The sequence below is a fragment of the Mustela lutreola genome, chromosome 8 (assembly GCF_030435805.1).
Source record: "Mustela lutreola isolate mMusLut2 chromosome 8, mMusLut2.pri, whole genome shotgun sequence".
NCBI classification, from domain to species: domain Eukaryota; kingdom Metazoa; phylum Chordata; class Mammalia; order Carnivora; family Mustelidae; genus Mustela; species Mustela lutreola.
The window spans coordinates 11902724-11910533 of NC_081297.1; the positions used below are offsets into that span (position 1 = coordinate 11902724).

A 7810-nucleotide genomic window follows, 5' to 3' on the forward strand; every position below is an offset into this window, starting at 1 on the left:
TTAACTGTTACCTTTTTCTTTTTTAACGATTTTTTACTAGTTTATCTAATATATATATATATATTTTTACATTTTTCTTAGGTGTTTTCTTTTTTAAAAAAAATTCTTTTCTTTTTTTTTTTTTTTTTCTTTTTTCTTTCTTCCTTTTTGAACCTCTTTTTATCCCCTTTCTCCCCACTCACGATTTTGGATCTCTTCTAATTTGGCTAAAGCATATTTTCCTGGGGTTGTTGCCACCCTTTTAGTATTTTACTTGCCCCTTCATTTACTCTTATCTGGACAAAATGACAAGACGTAAAAATTCACCACAAAAAAAAGAACAAGAGGCAGTACCGAAGGCTAGGGACCTAATCAATACAGACATCGGTAATATGTCAGATCTAGAGTTCAGAATGACAATTCTCAAGGTTCTAGCCGGGCTCGAAAAAGGCATGGAAGATATTAGAGAAACCCTCTCGAGAGATATAAAAGCCCTTTCTGGAGAAATAAAAGAACTAAAATCTAACCAAGTTGAAATCAAAAAAGCTATTAATGAGGTGCAATCAAAAATGGAGGCTCTAACTGCTAGGATAAATGAGGCAGAAGAAAGAATTAGTGATATAGAAGACCAAATGACAGAGAATAAAGAAGCTGAGCAAAAGAGGGACAAACAGCTACTGGACCACGAGGGGAGAATTCGAGAAATAAGTGACACCATAAGACGAAACAACATTAGAATAATTGGGATTCCAGAAGAAGAAGAAAGTGAGAGGGGAGCAGAAGGTATACTGGAGAGAATTATTGGGGAGAATTTCCCCAATATGGCAAAGGGAACAAGCATCAAAATTCAGGAGGTTCAGAGAATGCCCCTCAAAATAAATAAGAATAGGCCCACACCCCGTCACATAATAGTAAAATTTACAAGTCTCAATGACAAAGAGAAAATCCTGAAAGCAGCCCGGGAAAAGAAGTCTGTAACATACAATGGTAAAAATATTAGATTGGCAGCTGACTTATCCACAGAGACCTGGCAGGCCAGAAAGAGCTGGCATGATATTTTCAGAGCACTAAACGAGAAAAACATGCAGCCAAGAATACTATATCCAGCTAGGCTATCATTGAAAATAGAAGGAGAGATTAAAAGCTTCCAGGACAAACAACAACTGAAAGAATTTGCAAATACCAAACCAGCTCTACAGGAAATATTGAAAGGGGTCCTCTAAGCAAAGAGAGAGCCTACAAGTGGTAGATCAGAAAGGAACAGAGACCATATACAGTAACAGTCACCTTACAGGCAATACAATGGCACTAAATTCATATCTCTCAATAGTTACCCTGAATGTGAATGGGCTAAATGCCCCTGTCAAAAGACACAGGGTATCAGAATGGATAAAAAAACAAAACCCATCTATATGTTGCCTCCAAGAAACACATTTTAAGCCCGAAGACACCTCCAGATTTAAAGTGAGGGGGTGGAAAAGAATTTACCATGCTAATGGACATCAGAAGAAAGCAGGAGTGGCAATCCTTATATCAGATCAATTAGATTTTAAGCCAAAGACTGTAATAAGAGATGAGGAAGGACACTATATCATACTCAAAGGGTCTGTCCAACAAGAAGATTTAACAATTTTAAATATCTAGGCCCCCAACGTGGGAGCAGCCAACTATATAAACCAATTAATAACAAAATCAAAGAAACACATAAACAACAATACAATAATAGTAGGGGACTTTAACATTCCCCTCACTGAAATGGACAGGTCATCCAAGCAAAAGATCAGCAAGGAAATAAAGGCCTTAAATGACACACTGGACCAGATGGACATCACAGATATATTCAGAATATTTCATCCCAAAGCAACAGAATACACATTCTTCTCTAGTGCACATGGAACATTCTCCAGAATAGATCACATCCTCGGTCCTAAATCAGGACTCAACCGGTATCAAAAGATTGGGATCATTCCCTGCATATTTTCAGACCACAATGCTCTAAAGCTAGAACTCAACCACAAAAGGAAGTTTGGAAAGAACCCAAATACATGGAGACTAAACAGTATCCTTCTAAAGAATGAATGGGTCAACCGGGAAATTAAAGAAGAATTGAAAAAAATCATGGAAACAAATGATAATGAAAATACAACGGTTCAAAATCTGTGGGACACAACAAAGGCAGTCCTGAGAGGAAAATATATAGCGGTACAAGCCTTTCTCAAGAAACAAGAAAGGTCTCAGGTACACAACCTAACCCTACACCTAAAGGAGCTGGAGAAAGAACAAGAAAGAAACCCTAAGCCCAGCAGGAGAAGAGAAATCATAAAGATCAGAGCAGAAATCAATGAAATAGAAACCAAAAAAACAATAGAACAAATCAACGAAACTAGGAGCTGGTTCTTTGAAAGAATTAATAAAATTGATAAACCCCTGGCCCGACTTATCAAAAAGAAAAGAGAAAGGACCCAAATAAATAAAATCATGAATGAAAGAGGAGAGATCACAACTAACACCAAGGAAATACAAACTATTATAAGAACATACTATGAGCAACTCTACGGCAATAAATTTGACAATCTGGAAGAAATGGATGCATTCCTAGAAACATATAAACTACCACAACTGAACCATGAAGAAATAGAAAGCCTGAACAGACCCATAACCAGTAAGGAGATTGAAACAGTCATTAAAAATCTCCAAACAAACAAAAGCCCAGGGCCAGACGGCTTCCCGGGGGAATTCTACCAAACATTTAAAGAAGAACTAATTCCTATTCTCCTGAAACTGTTCCAAAAAATAGAAATGGAAGGAAAACTTCCAAACTCATTTTATGAGGCCAGCATCACCTTGATCCCAAAACCAGACAAGGATCCCACCAAAAAAGAGAGCTATAGACCGATATCCTTGATGAACACAGATGCGAAAATACTCAACAAAATACTAGCCAATCGGATTCAACAGTACATTAAAAAGATTATTCACCACGACCAAGTGGGATTTATTCCAGGGCTGCAAGGTTGGTTCAACATCTGCAAATCAGTCAATGTGATACAACACATCAATAAAAGTAAGAACAAGAACCATATGATACTCTCAATAGATGCTGAAAAAGCATTTGACAAAGTACAACATCCCTTCCTGATCAAAACTCTTCAAAGTGTAGGGATAGAGGGCACATACCTCAATATCATCAAAGCCATCTATGAAAAACCCACCGCAAATATCATTCTCAATGGAGAAAAACTGAAAGCTTTTCCGCTAAGGTCAGGAACACGGCAGGGATGTCCATTATCACCACTGCTATTCAACATCGTACTAGAGGTCCTAGCCTCAGCAATCAGACAACAAAAGGAAATTAAAGGCATCCAAATCGGCAAAGAAGAAGTCAAATTATCACTCTTCGCAGATGATATGATACTATATGTGGAAAACCCAAAAGACTCCACTCCAAAACTGCTAGAACTTATACAGGAATTCAGTAAAGTGTCAGGATATAAAATCAATGCACAGAAATCAGTTGCATTTCTCTACACCAACAGCAAGACAGAAGAAAGAGATATTAAGGAGTCAATCCCATTTACAATTGCATCCAAAACCATAAGATACCTAGGAATAAACCTAACCAAAGAGACACAGAATCTATACTCAGAAAACTATAAAGTACTCATGAAAGAAATTGAGGAAGACACAAAGAAATGGAAAAATGTTCCATGCTCCTGGATTGGAAGAATAAATATTGTGAAAATGTCTATGCTACCTAAAGCAATCTACACATTTAATGCAATTCCTATCAAAGTACCATCCATCTTTTTCAAAGAAATGGAACAAATAATTCTAAAATTTATATGGAACCAGAAAAGACCTCGAATAGCCAAAGGGATATTGAAAAAGAAAGCCAACGTTGGTGGCATCACAATTCCGGACTTCAAGCTCTATTACAAAGCTGTCATCATCAAGACAGCATGGTACTGGCACAAAAACAGACACATAGATCAATGGAACAGAATAGAGAGCCCAGAAATAGACCCTCAACTCTATGGTCAACTAATCTTCGACAAAGCAGGAAAGAATGTCCAATGGAAAAAAGACAGCCTTTTCAATAAATGGTGCTGGGAAAATTGGACAGCCACATGCAGAAAAATGAAATTGGACCATTTCCTTACACCACACACAAAAATAGACTCAAAATGGATGAAGGACCTCAATGTACGAAAGGAATCCATCAAAATCCTTGAGGAGAACACGGGCAGCAACCTCTTCGACCTCTGCCGCAGCAACATCTTCCTAGGAACAACGCAAAAGGCAAGGGAAGCAAGGGAAAAAATGAACTACTGGGATTTCATCAAGATCAAAAGCTTTTGCACAGCAAAGGAAACAGTTAACAAAATCAAAAGACAACTGACAGAATGGGAGAAGATATTTGCAAACGACATATCAGATAAAGGACTAGTGTCCAGAATCTATAAAGAACTTAGCAAACTCAACACCCAAAGAACAAATAATCCAATCAAGAAATGGGCAGAAGACATGAACAGACATTTCTGCAAAGAAGACATCCAGATGGCGAACAGACACATGAAAAAGTGCTCCATATCACTCGGCATCAGGGAAATACAAATCAAAACCACAATGAGATATCACCTCACACCAGTCAGAATGGCTAAAATCAACAAGTCAGGAAATGACAGATGCTGGCGAGGATGCGGAGAAAGGGGAACCCTCCTACACTGTTGGTGGGAATGCAAGCTGGTGCAGCCACTCTGGAAAACAGCATGGAGGTTCCTCAAAATGTTGAGAATAGAACTGCCCTATGACCCAGCAATTGCACTATTGGGTATTTACCCTAAAGATACAAATGTAGTGATCCAAAGGGACACATGCACCCGAATGTTTATAGCAGCAATGTCCACAATAGCCAAACTATGGAAAGAACCTAGATGTCCATCAACAGATGAATGGATCAAGAAGATGTGGTATATATACACAATGGAATACTATGCAGCCATCAAAAGAAATGAAATCTTGCCATTTGCAACAACATGGATGGAACTAGAGCGTATCATGCTTAGCGAAATAAGTCAAGCAGAGAAAGACAACTATCATATGATCTCCCTGATATGAGGAAGTGGTGATGCAACATGGGGGCTTAAGTGGATAGGAGAAGAATAAATGAAACAAGATGGGATTGGGAGGGAGACAAACCATAAGTGACTCTTAATCTCACAAAACAAACTGAGGGTTGCCGGGGGGAGGGGGTTGGGGAGAAGGGGGTGGGATTATGGACATTGGGGAGGGTATGTGATTTGGTGAGTGCTGTGAAGTGTGTAAACCTGGTGATTCACAGACCTGGGGATAAAAATATATGTATATAAAAAATATATGTTTATAAAAAATAAAAAATTAAAAAAAAAATTGTGGTCATTATAAACATCCACTTGTAGGTATCAAATTCTGATAAATACCATTCTTTTCTTCCATTTGGTAAATGTAGAGGAGAAAGTAAGATTTCTTAGCGAGTTAACTGCCTACCAATAGTATAATTAATATTCACTCCAGTGTGGTTGCCAGGTATGGTCCCGAAGAATACTTTTTAACACAACATCAGTCTTAGACTTTGAATATTCTGTATTTCTCTGTTGTTGATTTAAAATGTATTTTGCTTTTTTCTTTACAGAGAGTAAGTCTTCTGAAGAAGACATTATAGCCAGGTAGGATTTTTTTTTTTTTTTTTTTTTTTTTTTTTTTTTTTTTTTAGCAAATTCTGTGTTAACAAGGGAATGCAGATAAAAGCATTTGTTGAGAGTTCTACTGTGTGCTAGGCACTATATTATGTGCTTGACATTTATTACTTATATAGTCATTACAATAGCATCACGAAGTAGATGTGCTGTTACAGCCTATTTTTTTTATTAATTAGTCATCTGTGGTTCAGGAACACTGATTAATTGACCTATGATTCTATAGTTAAATAGTAGCAGACCTAGAAACCGCCACTGCTGCTAACAAGAGCTTGAACACTGTGAATTTTCAGTCTTGGAGGGGGCCATGGTGCCCCCGGTGAGGCATAAGAAACTAGTCAGTTACTCACAGTTTGAAAATTCTGGCAGCGATGATGACTTTGTTTCCGCAACCACACCTTTGAATAAGAAGCCCAGAACAACGCCAAAAGAGTTAATATGAGAAATAAGGAAACCCCTAAACTGAAGAATCTCCAGAAAGAAGATATCCCACTACAAGAGAAAACCCCTAAAAAAGGATGACTTTAGGTGATGAGCTCTACCAGCCAGACTTAGATGTGGCACTAGCTTTATCAGTGAAGGAACTTCCAGCGGTCACCATTGATGTGGGAGAGGCTCAAGATACAAGCACCAAGCACATACCCTCCCCAATGTCCATAACCCCTGGGGATAAAAATATATGTTTATAAAAAAAAAGATACAAGCACCAAACAAATGTGGCAGCAGTGAAATTGGGACAATGACTAAGGCTCCCCATCTCTCCGATTGCAGTGTAGCCAGTAATGATTTAGATTTGGATAAGCTTACCAAGGAAGATGATGTGTGCAGTGCTCAAGGGAAAATAAAAGCAGCATCAAAAGCTGTGGTACAACAGAGGAAGATTCTTTTGGGAGGCAGAGATGGCTGTAGTGCTGACGACTCTGAACCGCTGGTGGAGAGTCTGAGGATGAGTCTGCTTTTAGGGAGAGTGAAGATGATGATGCAAACTTCACTCTGGGAGAAAATAAAGTGGAAGAAATTAAAAAGAAAGAAGTGAAGGTAAAATCCCCAGTTGAAAAAAAGGAGAAGAAACCTAAATCCAAACGTGATACTTTGGAAGTGACTTCAAGAGACTGTGCTCCAGCTGCCCTGAAATCAGAATCTCAGCCTTCACCAAAAACGGCTTTATCAGTGAAGAGGCCATTTGGAAACCACTACAAATATGCAAACCTTCCAGCTGAAGCTGGAAGCAGAAAACCTAAGTAGATGCCACCAGCGCTGTCTGGAAGCAGCAGCAGCAGCAACAGCAGCAGGAGCCCACTGGCAGGGGTGTCTGTTAAGTCTCCAAATCAGAGTCTCTGCCTTGGCTTGTCCAGATTAGCACAAGTGAAACCTTTGCATCCAAATGCCGCTAGTGGCTGAATGTGGTAGTCAGCGAAGGTTTGATTAAGAGAAAAAGAGTTTTACAAGTGTGTTTATGTTTGAATTGTGTTTCTGTTTAAGGAGGGTATCATACTATAAAGGAATCCTTTAATGTAAAAAAAAAAAAAAACGAGTAGTAGACCCATGATTTGACTGTCAGCCTGCGTGACTCCCACACCGATTCTTTTGTCCCTCAGCAGCACTGGGGTTAAGGTACAGATCCTAGTCAGATCAATTCAGAGAGTCAAATTTAGTTATGTGTTTGCTTATTTAGCGTTTTCCTAAGAGACCAGGTTAGTCCAAGCATTTGTCCTAATATATTTGACAACTAGTGATAACTAGGGGTAATTAGTGCAGCGGCAACTAGTCTCTTGTTTTTACTGTCAAAGATTTTAGGATGGCTCTCATTACCTATGGCCATAGTACATAGCTTTTATATAAGCAAGACCTAATCAGGCAAGTTCTTAGATATAGAGATGTCTGCTCTCCTTGAGATGAATGATTTTCCAGAAGTGATGTATATGTAATTTAGGTGTAGACCTTGATACGTTAATTAATTTTATCATCTCTTTAGAGGATATTTCTAAATGATTCTCTGTTTACTGACTTTCCAGTCTACTTTTTCCTTTAGGCTAGTTCCCTTGATCTTGAAGCTCTTTCTTTTTTTTTGTAGATTTTTTTCCTTTTCTCTGTTG

At 38.4% G+C, this 7810-nt stretch overlaps 1 pseudogene; it reads left to right on the forward strand.

Annotated features, from left to right (window-relative positions):
• Positions 1 to 6021: 6021 nt before the first annotated feature.
• LOC131839881 (RAD51-associated protein 1-like) lies at positions 6022 to 7303 on the forward strand (annotated as a pseudogene).
• The last annotated feature ends 507 nt before the right edge of the window (positions 7304 to 7810 follow it).